This window comes from Rhinoderma darwinii, assembly GCF_050947455.1.
Source record: "Rhinoderma darwinii isolate aRhiDar2 chromosome 5 unlocalized genomic scaffold, aRhiDar2.hap1 SUPER_5_unloc_21, whole genome shotgun sequence".
In the NCBI taxonomy this organism is placed as follows: Eukaryota; Metazoa; Chordata; class Amphibia; order Anura; family Rhinodermatidae; genus Rhinoderma; species Rhinoderma darwinii.
This window is the reverse complement of record NW_027461778.1, coordinates 201906-216891: the sequence shown is the minus strand read 5'-3', so window position 1 is coordinate 216891 and position 14986 is coordinate 201906. Positions and strand designations below refer to the sequence as shown.

The following is a 14986-nucleotide window of genomic DNA, read 5'->3' as shown; positions in this document are numbered from 1 at the left end:
AACTGCAATTCTTACTTCTTCTTGAAATGTAGGGACGACAGTACATTCCATCACATCCATCTAGTGTACACAGGTAGGTCCATTGTGGCGGGCAGGCGAGCGGGCGGGCTGCTTTATTGGCTGTTTGCTGTTCCCCTACTCCACTCCACTATTTGACTGTTGTGCTGCAATCAATCAATCAATCAATCAATCAATCAATCAATCAATCAGTGGCTGGCTCAGGTGCAGCTCTTTAACTTACCTAAAAGGGAGGGCGGAGAGAAGACAAGGAAGGTGAATGAGGTGTTCCAATGTGAAATGCCGGAAACACAGAAACACAGACGACACACAACAAGAGGTGGCAATCTATTCATTAATTGCATTTAATCAATGAGCTCATTATCACTCATGCATTGTCCAACAGGTGTTGAAATAATGGGATTAAAAGGGGAGATCCCTTCAGAAAGACAGAAACAATAGCAAAGACAAAAAACACTTTTGGAATCTGCTTTTAGTCAACACATAAGGAAAGGGTGCACCGGTCCTGGAAATACTGCAATACCAGGTCAATGCGTGGAGTGGACAGAGCAAGCTCTATTTCCATCTCCCTGTTCTAAAAATCCATTTAATATATGGTCCCCAGATAGGGGACGTATCAGATATTAAACTGATAAGAACAGATACTACACTTGATCTTAGCCAAAAGGCCGAGAAGCGATAACCCGAACGGGCCGCGCGTTGCCCGAGCCTGCCCGATACTGCTGTTCAGCCCTTGCAGCGATTCAGCCTACTTCTAGGCAATTCCATGGGGCCCTGCAGGCTCACACACTCACAGCTACACGGGAGGTGAATAAAGGCCGGAGAGGAAGCCAGACAGGATTTGCTTCTTTTGCTTGCACCACAATGCAGTGCTGAAAGAGGAGGAATCTACATAAAAACGCCTTCCTGGCAACGCCCAAATGCCCTGCTGCCATGCAGATAAACACTGGCAGCGGCAGCAAGTGCATGCCCACAGCCACCCCTTGTTCCTTCACACCTTGTATCAGCTGTAATCCAGTCCAGTCCAGTGCTGCCTGCTGAGCAGCACTGACCAACACTGCCTGGGCCCAGGCTTTTATCTCTGAGGCCCCATTATGATGTCAGAAAGCTGGCTCTGGAATCCTGAGGGCTCCACTATGACACGTGCAAAGTTCCGTCTGAACTTTATATAAGACGGTGAGGCTCAGTCAGTCACTCAGTGTTGCCTGAGAGGGCAACACTGCAACAGCCGGCCGCCAGGCTGTCTTTTTTTTGCACAGCTAGTTGCCTCCAGGAGGCCACAAGAGGGAGACAAGGGACTGCAAAATGGAAAATAGGCATCCACCAACTTTACAGACAACTTCTCCTTGCTCCTACAACCTCCATCCTTGCACAGTTTGTTATTCTTCTAGGTAACATAGTAACAAATCCAAATTGCTGCTCTCTTTGTAGGCAAGCAAGGCTTTGTTGCAACTGCAATTCTTACTTCTTCTTGAAATGTAGGGACGACAGTACATTCCATCACATCCATCTAGTGTACACAGGTAGGTCCATTGTGGCGGGCAGGCGAGCGGGCGGGCTGCTTTATTGGCTGTTTGCTGTTCCCCTACTCCACTCCACTATTTGACTGTTGTGCTGCATCAATCAATCAATCAATCAATCAATCAATCAATCAATCAATCAATCAATCAATCAGTGGCTGGCTCAGGTGCAGCTCTTTAACTTACCTAAAAGGGAGGGCGGAGAGAAGACAAGGAAGGTGAATGAGGTGTTCCAATGTGAAATGCCGGAAACACAGAAACACAGACGACACACAACAAGAGGTGGCAATCTATTCATTAATTGCATTTAATCAATGAGCTCATTATCACTCATGCATTGTCCAACAGGTGTTGAAATAATGGGATTAAAAGGGGAGATCCCTTCAGAAAGACAGAAACAATAGCAAAGACAAAAAACACTTTTGGAATCTGCTTTTAGTCAACACATAAGGAAAGGGTGCACCGGTCCTGGAAATACTGCAATACCAGGTCAATGCGTGGAGTGGACAGAGCAAGCTCTATTTCCATCTCCCTGTTCTAAAAATCCATTTAATATATGGTCCCCAGATAGGGGACGTATCAGATATTAAACTGATAAGAACAGATACTACACTTGATCTTAGCCAAAAGGCCGAGAAGCGATAACCCGAACGGGCCGCGCGTTGCCCGAGCCTGCCCGATACTGCTGTTCAGCCCTTGCAGCGATTCAGCCTACTTCTAGGCAATTCCATGGGGCCCTGCAGGCTCACACACTCACAGCTACACGGGAGGTGAATAAAGGCCGGAGAGGAAGCCAGACAGGATTTGCTTCTTTTGCTTGCACCACAATGCAGTGCTGAAAGAGGAGGAATCTACATAAAAACGCCTTCCTGGCAACGCCCAAATGCCCTGCTGCCATGCAGATAAACACTGGCAGCGGCAGCAAGTGCATGCCCACAGCCACCCCTTGTTCCTTCACACCTTGTATCAGCTGTAATCCAGTCCAGTCCAGTGCTGCCTGCTGAGCAGCACTGACCAACACTGCCTGGGCCCAGGCTTTTATCTCTGAGGCCCCATTATGATGTCAGAAAGCTGGCTCTGGAATCCTGAGGGCTCCACTATGACACGTGCAAAGTTCCGTCTGAACTTTATATAAGACGGTGAGGCTCAGTCAGTCACTCAGTGTTGCCTGAGAGGGCAACACTGCAACAGCCGGCCGCCAGGCTGTCTTTTTTTTGCACAGCTAGTTGCCTCCAGGAGGCCACAAGAGGGAGACAAGGGACTGCAAAATGGAAAATAGGCATCCACCAACTTTACAGACAACTTCTCCTTGCTCCTACAACCTCCATCCTTGCACAGTTTGTTATTCTTCTAGGTAACATAGTAACAAATCCAAATTGCTGCTCTCTTTGTAGGCAAGCAAGGCTTTGTTGCAACTGCAATTCTTACTTCTTCTTGAAATGTAGGGACGACAGTACATTCCATCACATCCATCTAGTGTACACAGGTAGGTCCATTGTGGCGGGCAGGCGAGCGGGCGGGCTGCTTTATTGGCTGTTTGCTGTTCCCCTACTCCACTCCACTATTTGACTGTTGTGCTGCATCAATCAATCAATCAATCAATCAATCAATCAATCAATCAATCAATCAATCAATCAATCAATCAGTGGCTGGCTCAGGTGCAGCTCTTTAACTTACCTAAAAGGGAGGGCGGAGAGAAGACAAGGAAGGTGAATGAGGTGTTCCAATGTGAAATGCCGGAAACACAGAAACACAGACGACACACAACAAGAGGTGGCAATCTATTCATTAATTGCATTTAATCAATGAGCTCATTATCACTCATGCATTGTCCAACAGGTGTTGAAATAATGGGATTAAAAGGGGAGATCCCTTCAGAAAGACAGAAACAATAGCAAAGACAAAAAACACTTTTGGAATCTGCTTTTAGTCAACACATAAGGAAAGGGTGCACCGGTCCTGGAAATACTGCAATACCAGGTCAATGCGTGGAGTGGACAGAGCAAGCTCTATTTCCATCTCCCTGTTCTAAAAATCCATTTAATATATGGTCCCCAGATAGGGGACGTATCAGATATTAAACTGATAAGAACAGATACTACACTTGATCTTAGCCAAAAGGCCGAGAAGCGATAACCCGAACGGGCCGCGCGTTGCCCGAGCCTGCCCGATACTGCTGTTCAGCCCTTGCAGCGATTCAGCCTACTTCTAGGCAATTCCATGGGGCCCTGCAGGCTCACACACTCACAGCTACACGGGAGGTGAATAAAGGCCGGAGAGGAAGCCAGACAGGATTTGCTTCTTTTGCTTGCACCACAATGCAGTGCTGAAAGAGGAGGAATCTACATAAAAACGCCTTCCTGGCAACGCCCAAATGCCCTGCTGCCATGCAGATAAACACTGGCAGCGGCAGCAAGTGCATGCCCACAGCCACCCCTTGTTCCTTCACACCTTGTATCAGCTGTAATCCAGTCCAGTCCAGTGCTGCCTGCTGAGCAGCACTGACCAACACTGCCTGGGCCCAGGCTTTTATCTCTGAGGCCCCATTATGATGTCAGAAAGCTGGCTCTGGAATCCTGAGGGCTCCACTATGACACGTGCAAAGTTCCGTCTGAACTTTATATAAGACGGTGAGGCTCAGTCAGTCACTCAGTGTTGCCTGAGAGGGCAACACTGCAACAGCCGGCCGCCAGGCTGTCTTTTTTTTGCACAGCTAGTTGCCTCCAGGAGGCCACAAGAGGGAGACAAGGGACTGCAAAATGGAAAATAGGCATCCACCAACTTTACAGACAACTTCTCCTTGCTCCTACAACCTCCATCCTTGCACAGTTTGTTATTCTTCTAGGTAACATAGTAACAAATCCAAATTGCTGCTCTCTTTGTAGGCAAGCAAGGCTTTGTTGCAACTGCAATTCTTACTTCTTCTTGAAATGTAGGGACGACAGTACATTCCATCACATCCATCTAGTGTACACAGGTAGATCCATTGTGGCGGGCAGGCGAGCGGGCGGGCTGCTTTATTGGCTGTTTGCTGTTCCCCTACTCCACTCCACTATTTGACTGTTGTGCTGCATCAATCAATCAATCAATCAATCAATCAATCAATCAATCAATCAATCAATCAATCAATCAATCAGTGGCTGGCTCAGGTGCAGCTCTTTAACTTACCTAAAAGGGAGGGCGGAGAGAAGACAAGGAAGGTGAATGAGGTGTTCCAATGTGAAATGCCGGAAACACAGAAACACAGACGACACACAACAAGAGGTGGCAATCTATTCATTAATTGCATTTAATCAATGAGCTCATTATCACTCATGCATTGTCCAACAGGTGTTGAAATAATGGGATTAAAAGGGGAGATCCCTTCAGAAAGACAGAAACAATAGCAAAGACAAAAAACACTTTTGGAATCTGCTTTTAGTCAACACATAAGGAAAGGGTGCACCGGTCCTGGAAATACTGCAATACCAGGTCAATGCGTGGAGTGGACAGAGCAAGCTCTATTTCCATCTCCCTGTTCTAAAAATCCATTTAATATATGGTCCCCAGATAGGGGACGTATCAGATATTAAACTGATAAGAACAGATACTACACTTGATCTTAGCCAAAAGGCCGAGAAGCGATAACCCGAACGGGCCGCGCGTTGCCCGAGCCTGCCCGATACTGCTGTTCAGCCCTTGCAGCGATTCAGCCTACTTCTAGGCAATTCCATGGGGCCCTGCAGGCTCACACACTCACAGCTACACGGGAGGTGAATAAAGGCCGGAGAGGAAGCCAGACAGGATTTGCTTCTTTTGCTTGCACCACAATGCAGTGCTGAAAGAGGAGGAATCTACATAAAAACGCCTTCCTGGCAACGCCCAAATGCCCTGCTGCCATGCAGATAAACACTGGCAGCGGCAGCAAGTGCATGCCCACAGCCACCCCTTGTTCCTTCACACCTTGTATCAGCTGTAATCCAGTCCAGTCCAGTGCTGCCTGCTGAGCAGCACTGACCAACACTGCCTGGGCCCAGGCTTTTATCTCTGAGGCCCCATTATGATGTCAGAAAGCTGGCTCTGGAATCCTGAGGGCTCCACTATGACACGTGCAAAGTTCCGTCTGAACTTTATATAAGACGGTGAGGCTCAGTCAGTCACTCAGTGTTGCCTGAGAGGGCAACACTGCAACAGCCGGCCGCCAGGCTGTCTTTTTTTTGCACAGCTAGTTGCCTCCAGGAGGCCACAAGAGGGAGACAAGGGACTGCAAAATGGAAAATAGGCATCCACCAACTTTACAGACAACTTCTCCTTGCTCCTACAACCTCCATCCTTGCACAGTTTGTTATTCTTCTAGGTAACATAGTAACAAATCCAAATTGCTGCTCTCTTTGTAGGCAAGCAAGGCTTTGTTGCAACTGCAATTCTTACTTCTTCTTGAAATGTAGGGACGACAGTACATTCCATCACATCCATCTAGTGTACACAGGTAGGTCCATTGTGGCGGGCAGGCGAGCGGGCGGGCTGCTTTATTGGCTGTTTGCTGTTCCCCTACTCCACTCCACTATTTGACTGTTGTGCTGCATCAATCAATCAATCAATCAATCAATCAATCAATCAATCAATCAATCAATCAATCAGTGGCTGGCTCAGGTGCAGCTCTTTAACTTACCTAAAAGGGAGGGCGGAGAGAAGACAAGGAAGGTGAATGAGGTGTTCCAATGTGAAATGCCGGAAACACAGAAACACAGACGACACACAACAAGAGGTGGCAATCTATTCATTAATTGCATTTAATCAATGAGCTCATTATCACTCATGCATTGTCCAACAGGTGTTGAAATAATGGGATTAAAAGGGGAGATCCCTTCAGAAAGACAGAAACAATAGCAAAGACAAAAAACACTTTTGGAATCTGCTTTTAGTCAACACATAAGGAAAGGGTGCACCGGTCCTGGAAATACTGCAATACCAGGTCAATGCGTGGAGTGGACAGAGCAAGCTCTATTTCCATCTCCCTGTTCTAAAAATCCATTTAATATATGGTCCCCAGATAGGGGACGTATCAGATATTAAACTGATAAGAACAGATACTACACTTGATCTTAGCCAAAAGGCCGAGAAGCGATAACCCGAACGGGCCGCGCGTTGCCCGAGCCTGCCCGATACTGCTGTTCAGCCCTTGCAGCGATTCAGCCTACTTCTAGGCAATTCCATGGGGCCCTGCAGGCTCACACACTCACAGCTACACGGGAGGTGAATAAAGGCCGGAGAGGAAGCCAGACAGGATTTGCTTCTTTTGCTTGCACCACAATGCAGTGCTGAAAGAGGAGGAATCTACATAAAAACGCCTTCCTGGCAACGCCCAAATGCCCTGCTGCCATGCAGATAAACACTGGCAGCGGCAGCAAGTGCATGCCCACAGCCACCCCTTGTTCCTTCACACCTTGTATCAGCTGTAATCCAGTCCAGTCCAGTGCTGCCTGCTGAGCAGCACTGACCAACACTGCCTGGGCCCAGGCTTTTATCTCTGAGGCCCCATTATGATGTCAGAAAGCTGGCTCTGGGCTCTGGAATCCTGAGGGCTCCACTATGACACGTGCAAAGTTCCGTCTGAACTTTATATAAGACGGTGAGGCTCAGTCAGTCACTCAGTGTTGCCTGAGAGGGCAACACTGCAACAGCCGGCCGCCAGGCTGTCTTTTTTTTGCACAGCTAGTTGCCTCCAGGAGGCCACAAGAGGGAGACAAGGGACTGCAAAATGGAAAATAGGCATCCACCAACTTTACAGACAACTTCTCCTTGCTCCTACAACCTCCATCCTTGCACAGTTTGTTATTCTTCTAGGTAACATAGTAACAAATCCAAATTGCTGCTCTCTTTGTAGGCAAGCAAGGCTTTGTTGCAACTGCAATTCTTACTTCTTCTTGAAATGTAGGGACGACAGTACATTCCATCACATCCATCTAGTGTACACAGGTAGGTCCATTGTGGCGGGCAGGCGAGCGGGCGGGCTGCTTTATTGGCTGTTTGCTGTTCCCCTACTCCACTCCACTATTTGACTGTTGTGCTGCATCAATCAATCAATCAATCAATCAATCAATCAATCAATCAATCAATCAATCAATCAATCAGTGGCTGGCTCAGGTGCAGCTCTTTAACTTACCTAAAAGGGAGGGCGGAGAGAAGACAAGGAAGGTGAATGAGGTGTTCCAATGTGAAATGCCGGAAACACAGAAACACAGACGACACACAACAAGAGGTGGCAATCTATTCATTAATTGCATTTAATCAATGAGCTCATTATCACTCATGCATTGTCCAACAGGTGTTGAAATAATGGGATTAAAAGGGGAGATCCCTTCAGAAAGACAGAAACAATAGCAAAGACAAAAAACACTTTTGGAATCTGCTTTTAGTCAACACATAAGGAAAGGGTGCACCGGTCCTGGAAATACTGCAATACCAGGTCAATGCGTGGAGTGGACAGAGCAAGCTCTATTTCCATCTCCCTGTTCTAAAAATCCATTTAATATATGGTCCCCAGATAGGGGACGTATCAGATATTAAACTGATAAGAACAGATACTACACTTGATCTTAGCCAAAAGGCCGAGAAGCGATAACCCGAACGGGCCGCGCGTTGCCCGAGCCTGCCCGATACTGCTGTTCAGCCCTTGCAGCGATTCAGCCTACTTCTAGGCAATTCCATGGGGCCCTGCAGGCTCACACACTCACAGCTACACGGGAGGTGAATAAAGGCCGGAGAGGAAGCCAGACAGGATTTGCTTCTTTTGCTTGCACCACAATGCAGTGCTGAAAGAGGAGGAATCTACATAAAAACGCCTTCCTGGCAACGCCCAAATGCCCTGCTGCCATGCAGATAAACACTGGCAGCGGCAGCAAGTGCATGCCCACAGCCACCCCTTGTTCCTTCACACCTTGTATCAGCTGTAATCCAGTCCAGTCCAGTGCTGCCTGCTGAGCAGCACTGACCAACACTGCCTGGGCCCAGGCTTTTATCTCTGAGGCCCCATTATGATGTCAGAAAGCTGGCTCTGGAATCCTGAGGGCTCCACTATGACACGTGCAAAGTTCCGTCTGAACTTTATATAAGACGGTGAGGCTCAGTCAGTCACTCAGTGTTGCCTGAGAGGGCAACACTGCAACAGCCGGCCGCCAGGCTGTCTTTTTTTTGCACAGCTAGTTGCCTCCAGGAGGCCACAAGAGGGAGACAAGGGACTGCAAAATGGAAAATAGGCATCCACCAACTTTACAGACAACTTCTCCTTGCTCCTACAACCTCCATCCTTGCACAGTTTGTTATTCTTCTAGGTAACATAGTAACAAATCCAAATTGCTGCTCTCTTTGTAGGCAAGCAAGGCTTTGTTGCAACTGCAATTCTTACTTCTTCTTGAAATGTAGGGACGACAGTACATTCCATCACATCCATCTAGTGTACACAGGTAGGTCCATTGTGGCGGGCAGGCGAGCGGGCGGGCTGCTTTATTGGCTGTTTGCTGTTCCCCTACTCCACTCCACTATTTGACTGTTGTGCTGCATCAATCAATCAATCAATCAATCAATCAATCAATCAATCAATCAATCAATCAGTGGCTGGCTCAGGTGCAGCTCTTTAACTTACCTAAAAGGGAGGGCGGAGAGAAGACAAGGAAGGTGAATGAGGTGTTCCAATGTGAAATGCCGGAAACACAGAAACACAGACGACACACAACAAGAGGTGGCAATCTATTCATTAATTGCATTTAATCAATGAGCTCATTATCACTCATGCATTGTCCAACAGGTGTTGAAATAATGGGATTAAAAGGGGAGATCCCTTCAGAAAGACAGAAACAATAGCAAAGACAAAAAACACTTTTGGAATCTGCTTTTAGTCAACACATAAGGAAAGGGTGCACCGGTCCTGGAAATACTGCAATACCAGGTCAATGCGTGGAGTGGACAGAGCAAGCTCTATTTCCATCTCCCTGTTCTAAAAATCCATTTAATATATGGTCCCCAGATAGGGGACGTATCAGATATTAAACTGATAAGAACAGATACTACACTTGATCTTAGCCAAAAGGCCGAGAAGCGATAACCCGAACGGGCCGCGCGTTGCCCGAGCCTGCCCGATACTGCTGTTCAGCCCTTGCAGCGATTCAGCCTACTTCTAGGCAATTCCATGGGGCCCTGCAGGCTCACACACTCACAGCTACACGGGAGGTGAATAAAGGCCGGAGAGGAAGCCAGACAGGATTTGCTTCTTTTGCTTGCACCACAATGCAGTGCTGAAAGAGGAGGAATCTACATAAAAACGCCTTCCTGGCAACGCCCAAATGCCCTGCTGCCATGCAGATAAACACTGGCAGCGGCAGCAAGTGCATGCCCACAGCCACCCCTTGTTCCTTCACACCTTGTATCAGCTGTAATCCAGTCCAGTCCAGTGCTGCCTGCTGAGCAGCACTGACCAACACTGCCTGGGCCCAGGCTTTTATCTCTGAGGCCCCATTATGATGTCAGAAAGCTGGCTCTGGAATCCTGAGGGCTCCACTATGACACGTGCAAAGTTCCGTCTGAACTTTATATAAGACGGTGAGGCTCAGTCAGTCACTCAGTGTTGCCTGAGAGGGCAACACTGCAACAGCCGGCCGCCAGGCTGTCTTTTTTTTGCACAGCTAGTTGCCTCCAGGAGGCCACAAGAGGGAGACAAGGGACTGCAAAATGGAAAATAGGCATCCACCAACTTTACAGACAACTTCTCCTTGCTCCTACAACCTCCATCCTTGCACAGTTTGTTATTCTTCTAGGTAACATAGTAACAAATCCAAATTGCTGCTCTCTTTGTAGGCAAGCAAGGCTTTGTTGCAACTGCAATTCTTACTTCTTCTTGAAATGTAGGGACGACAGTACATTCCATCACATCCATCTAGTGTACACAGGTAGGTCCATTGTGGCGGGCAGGCGAGCGGGCGGGCTGCTTTATTGGCTGTTTGCTGTTCCCCTACTCCACTCCACTATTTGACTGTTGTGCTGCATCAATCAATCAATCAATCAATCAATCAATCAATCAATCAATCAGTGGCTGGCTCAGGTGCAGCTCTTTAACTTACCTAAAAGGGAGGGCGGAGAGAAGACAAGGAAGGTGAATGAGGTGTTCCAATGTGAAATGCCGGAAACACAGAAACACAGACGACACACAACAAGAGGTGGCAATCTATTCATTAATTGCATTTAATCAATGAGCTCATTATCACTCATGCATTGTCCAACAGGTGTTGAAATAATGGGATTAAAAGGGGAGATCCCTTCAGAAAGACAGAAACAATAGCAAAGACAAAAAACACTTTTGGAATCTGCTTTTAGTCAACACATAAGGAAAGGGTGCACCGGTCCTGGAAATACTGCAATACCAGGTCAATGCGTGGAGTGGACAGAGCAAGCTCTATTTCCATCTCCCTGTTCTAAAAATCCATTTAATATATGGTCCCCAGATAGGGGACGTATCAGATATTAAACTGATAAGAACAGATACTACACTTGATCTTAGCCAAAAGGCCGAGAAGCGATAACCCGAACGGGCCGCGCGTTGCCCGAGCCTGCCCGATACTGCTGTTCAGCCCTTGCAGCGATTCAGCCTACTTCTAGGCAATTCCATGGGGCCCTGCAGGCTCACACACTCACAGCTACACGGGAGGTGAATAAAGGCCGGAGAGGAAGCCAGACAGGATTTGCTTCTTTTGCTTGCACCACAATGCAGTGCTGAAAGAGGAGGAATCTACATAAAAACGCCTTCCTGGCAACGCCCAAATGCCCTGCTGCCATGCAGATAAACACTGGCAGCGGCAGCAAGTGCATGCCCACAGCCACCCCTTGTTCCTTCACACCTTGTATCAGCTGTAATCCAGTCCAGTCCAGTGCTGCCTGCTGAGCAGCACTGACCAACACTGCCTGGGCCCAGGCTTTTATCTCTGAGGCCCCATTATGATGTCAGAAAGCTGGCTCTGGAATCCTGAGGGCTCCACTATGACACGTGCAAAGTTCCGTCTGAACTTTATATAAGACGGTGAGGCTCAGTCAGTCACTCAGTGTTGCCTGAGAGGGCAACACTGCAACAGCCGGCCGCCAGGCTGTCTTTTTTTTGCACAGCTAGTTGCCTCCAGGAGGCCACAAGAGGGAGACAAGGGACTGCAAAATGGAAAATAGGCATCCACCAACTTTACAGACAACTTCTCCTTGCTCCTACAACCTCCATCCTTGCACAGTTTGTTATTCTTCTAGGTAACATAGTAACAAATCCAAATTGCTGCTCTCTTTGTAGGCAAGCAAGGCTTTGTTGCAACTGCAATTCTTACTTCTTCTTGAAATGTAGGGACGACAGTACATTCCATCACATCCATCTAGTGTACACAGGTAGGTCCATTGTGGCGGGCAGGCGAGCGGGCGGGCTGCTTTATTGGCTGTTTGCTGTTCCCCTACTCCACTCCACTATTTGACTGTTGTGCTGCATCAATCAATCAATCAATCAATCAATCAATCAATCAGTGGCTGGCTCAGGTGCAGCTCTTTAACTTACCTAAAAGGGAGGGCGGAGAGAAGACAAGGAAGGTGAATGAGGTGTTCCAATGTGAAATGCCGGAAACACAGAAACACAGACGACACACAACAAGAGGTGGCAATCTATTCATTAATTGCATTTAATCAATGAGCTCATTATCACTCATGCATTGTCCAACAGGTGTTGAAATAATGGGATTAAAAGGGGAGATCCCTTCAGAAAGACAGAAACAATAGCAAAGACAAAAAACACTTTTGGAATCTGCTTTTAGTCAACACATAAGGAAAGGGTGCACCGGTCCTGGAAATACTGCAATACCAGGTCAATGCGTGGAGTGGACAGAGCAAGCTCTATTTCCATCTCCCTGTTCTAAAAATCCATTTAATATATGGTCCCCAGATAGGGGACGTATCAGATATTAAACTGATAAGAACAGATACTACACTTGATCTTAGCCAAAAGGCCTAGAAGCGATAACCCGAACGGGCCGCGCGTTGCCCGAGCCTGCCCGATACTGCTGTTCAGCCCTTGCAGCGATTCAGCCTACTTCTAGGCAATTCCATGGGGCCCTGCAGGCTCACACACTCACAGCTACACGGGAGGTGAATAAAGGCCGGAGAGGAAGCCAGACAGGATTTGCTTCTTTTGCTTGCACCACAATGCAGTGCTGAAAGAGGAGGAATCTACATAAAAACGCCTTCCTGGCAACGCCCAAATGCCCTGCTGCCATGCAGATAAACACTGGCAGCGGCAGCAAGTGCATGCCCACAGCCACCCCTTGTTCCTTCACACCTTGTATCAGCTGTAATCCAGTCCAGTCCAGTGCTGCCTGCTGAGCAGCACTGACCAACACTGCCTGGGCCCAGGCTTTTATCTCTGAGGCCCCATTATGATGTCAGAAAGCTGGCTCTGGAATCCTGAGGGCTCCACTATGACACGTGCAAAGTTCCGTCTGAACTTTATATAAGACGGTGAGGCTCAGTCAGTCACTCAGTGTTGCCTGAGAGGGCAACACTGCAACAGCCGGCCGCCAGGCTGTCTTTTTTTTGCACAGCTAGTTGCCTCCAGGAGGCCACAAGAGGGAGACAAGGGACTGCAAAATGGAAAATAGGCATCCACCAACTTTACAGACAACTTCTCCTTGCTCCTACAACCTCCATCCTTGCACAGTTTGTTATTCTTCTAGGTAACATAGTAACAAATCCAAATTGCTGCTCTCTTTGTAGGCAAGCAAGGCTTTGTTGCAACTGCAATTCTTACTTCTTCTTGAAATGTAGGGACGACAGTACATTCCATCACATCCATCTAGTGTACACAGGTAGGTCCATTGTGGCGGGCAGGCGAGCGGGCGGGCTGCTTTATTGGCTGTTTGCTGTTCCCCTACTCCACTCCACTATTTGACTGTTGTGCTGCATCAATCAATCAATCAATCAATCAATCAATCAATCAATCAATCAATCAATCAATCAATCAGTGGCTGGCATCCACCAACTTTACAGACAACTTCTCCTTGCTCCTACAACCTCCATCCTTGCACAGTTTGTTATTCTTCTAGGTAACATAGTAACAAATCCAAATTGCTGCTCTCTTTGTAGGCAAGCAAGGCTTTGTTGCAACTGCAATTCTTACTTCTTCTTGAAATGTAGGGACGACAGTACATTCTATCACATCCATCTAGTGTACACAGGTAGGTCCATTGTGGCGGGCAGGCGAGCGGGCTGGCTGCTTTATTGGCTGTTTGCTGTTCCCCTACTCCACTCCACTATTTGACTGTTGTGCTGCATCAATCAATCAATCAATCAATCAATCAATCAATCAATCAATCAATCAGTGGCTGGCTCAGGTGCAGCTCTTTAACTTACCTAAAAGGGAGGGCGGAGAGAAGACAAGGAAGGTGAATGAGGTGTTCCAATGTGAAATGCCGGAAACACAGAAACACAGACGACACACAACAAGAGGTGGCAATCTATTCATTAATTGCATTTAATCAATGAGCTCATTATCACTCATGCATTGTCCAACAGGTGTTGAAATAATGGGATTAAAAGGGGAGATCCCTTCAGAAAGACAGAAACAATAGCAAAGACAAAAAACACTTTTGGAATCTGCTTTTAGTCAACACATAAGGAAAGGGTGCACCGGTCCTGGAAATACTGCAATACCAGGTCAATGCGTGGAGTGGACAGAGCAAGCTCTATTTCCATCTCCCTGTTCTAAAAATCCATTTAATATATGGTCCCCAGATAGGGGACGTATCAGATATTAAACTGATAAGAACAGATACTACACTTGATCTTAGCCAAAAGGCCGAGAAGCGATAACCCGAACGGGCCGCGCGTTGCCCGAGCCTGCCCGATACTGCTGTTCAGCCCTTGCAGCGATTCAGCCTACTTCTAGGCAATTCCATGGGGCCCTGCAGGCTCACACACTCACAGCTACACGGGAGGTGAATAAAGGCCGGAGAGGAAGCCAGACAGGATTTGCTTCTTTTGCTTGCACCACAATGCAGTGCTGAAAGAGGAGGAATCTACATAAAAACGCCTTCCTGGCAACGCCCAAATGCCCTGCTGCCATGCAGATAAACACTGGCAGCGGCAGCAAGTGCATGCCCACAGCCACCCCTTGTTCCTTCACACCTTGTATCAGCTGTAATCCAGTCCAGTCCAGTGCTGCCTGCTGAGCAGCACTGACCAACACTGCCTGGGCCCAGGCTTTTATCTCTGAGGCCCCATTATGATGTCAGAAAGCTGGCTCTGGAATCCTGAGGGCTCCACTATGACACGTGCAAAGTTCCGTCTGAACTTTATATAAGACGGTGAGGCTCAGTCAGTCACTCAGTGTTGCCTGAGAGGGCAACACTGCAACAGCCGGCCGCCAGGCTGTCTTTTTTTTGCACAGCTAGTTGCCT

At 47.7% G+C, this 14986-nt stretch overlaps 10 non-coding genes across 10 annotated transcripts; all 10 read right to left on the bottom strand.

Moving 5' to 3' along the window:
* Positions 1–507: 507 nt before the first annotated feature.
* On the bottom strand, positions 508–698 carry LOC142687287 (U2 spliceosomal RNA). The gene has a single exon (XR_012856528.1). It is a non-coding gene; the product is annotated as a U2 spliceosomal RNA (small nuclear RNA).
* Positions 699–1990: 1292 nt separating this feature from the next.
* On the bottom strand, positions 1991–2181 carry LOC142687286 (U2 spliceosomal RNA). The gene has a single exon (XR_012856527.1). It is a non-coding gene; the product is annotated as a U2 spliceosomal RNA (small nuclear RNA).
* A 1300-nt stretch (positions 2182–3481) lies between these two features.
* Positions 3482–3672, bottom strand: LOC142687285 (U2 spliceosomal RNA). The gene has a single exon (XR_012856526.1). It is a non-coding gene; the product is annotated as a U2 spliceosomal RNA (small nuclear RNA).
* Positions 3673–4972: 1300 nt separating this feature from the next.
* LOC142687284 (U2 spliceosomal RNA) lies at positions 4973–5163 on the bottom strand. The gene has a single exon (XR_012856525.1). It is a non-coding gene; the product is annotated as a U2 spliceosomal RNA (small nuclear RNA).
* A 1292-nt stretch (positions 5164–6455) lies between these two features.
* On the bottom strand, positions 6456–6646 carry LOC142687282 (U2 spliceosomal RNA). The gene has a single exon (XR_012856524.1). It is a non-coding gene; the product is annotated as a U2 spliceosomal RNA (small nuclear RNA).
* A 1303-nt stretch (positions 6647–7949) lies between these two features.
* LOC142687281 (U2 spliceosomal RNA) lies at positions 7950–8140 on the bottom strand. Its single transcript, XR_012856523.1, has one exon. It is a non-coding gene; the product is annotated as a U2 spliceosomal RNA (small nuclear RNA).
* Positions 8141–9428: 1288 nt separating this feature from the next.
* On the bottom strand, positions 9429–9619 carry LOC142687280 (U2 spliceosomal RNA). The gene has a single exon (XR_012856522.1). It is a non-coding gene; the product is annotated as a U2 spliceosomal RNA (small nuclear RNA).
* Positions 9620–10899: 1280 nt separating this feature from the next.
* On the bottom strand, positions 10900–11090 carry LOC142687279 (U2 spliceosomal RNA). Its single transcript, XR_012856521.1, has one exon. It is a non-coding gene; the product is annotated as a U2 spliceosomal RNA (small nuclear RNA).
* Positions 11091–12362: 1272 nt separating this feature from the next.
* Positions 12363–12553, bottom strand: LOC142687292 (U2 spliceosomal RNA). The gene has a single exon (XR_012856533.1). It is a non-coding gene; the product is annotated as a U2 spliceosomal RNA (small nuclear RNA).
* A 1653-nt stretch (positions 12554–14206) lies between these two features.
* LOC142687277 (U2 spliceosomal RNA) lies at positions 14207–14397 on the bottom strand. The gene has a single exon (XR_012856519.1). It is a non-coding gene; the product is annotated as a U2 spliceosomal RNA (small nuclear RNA).
* Between the last annotated feature and the right edge of the window lie 589 nt (positions 14398–14986).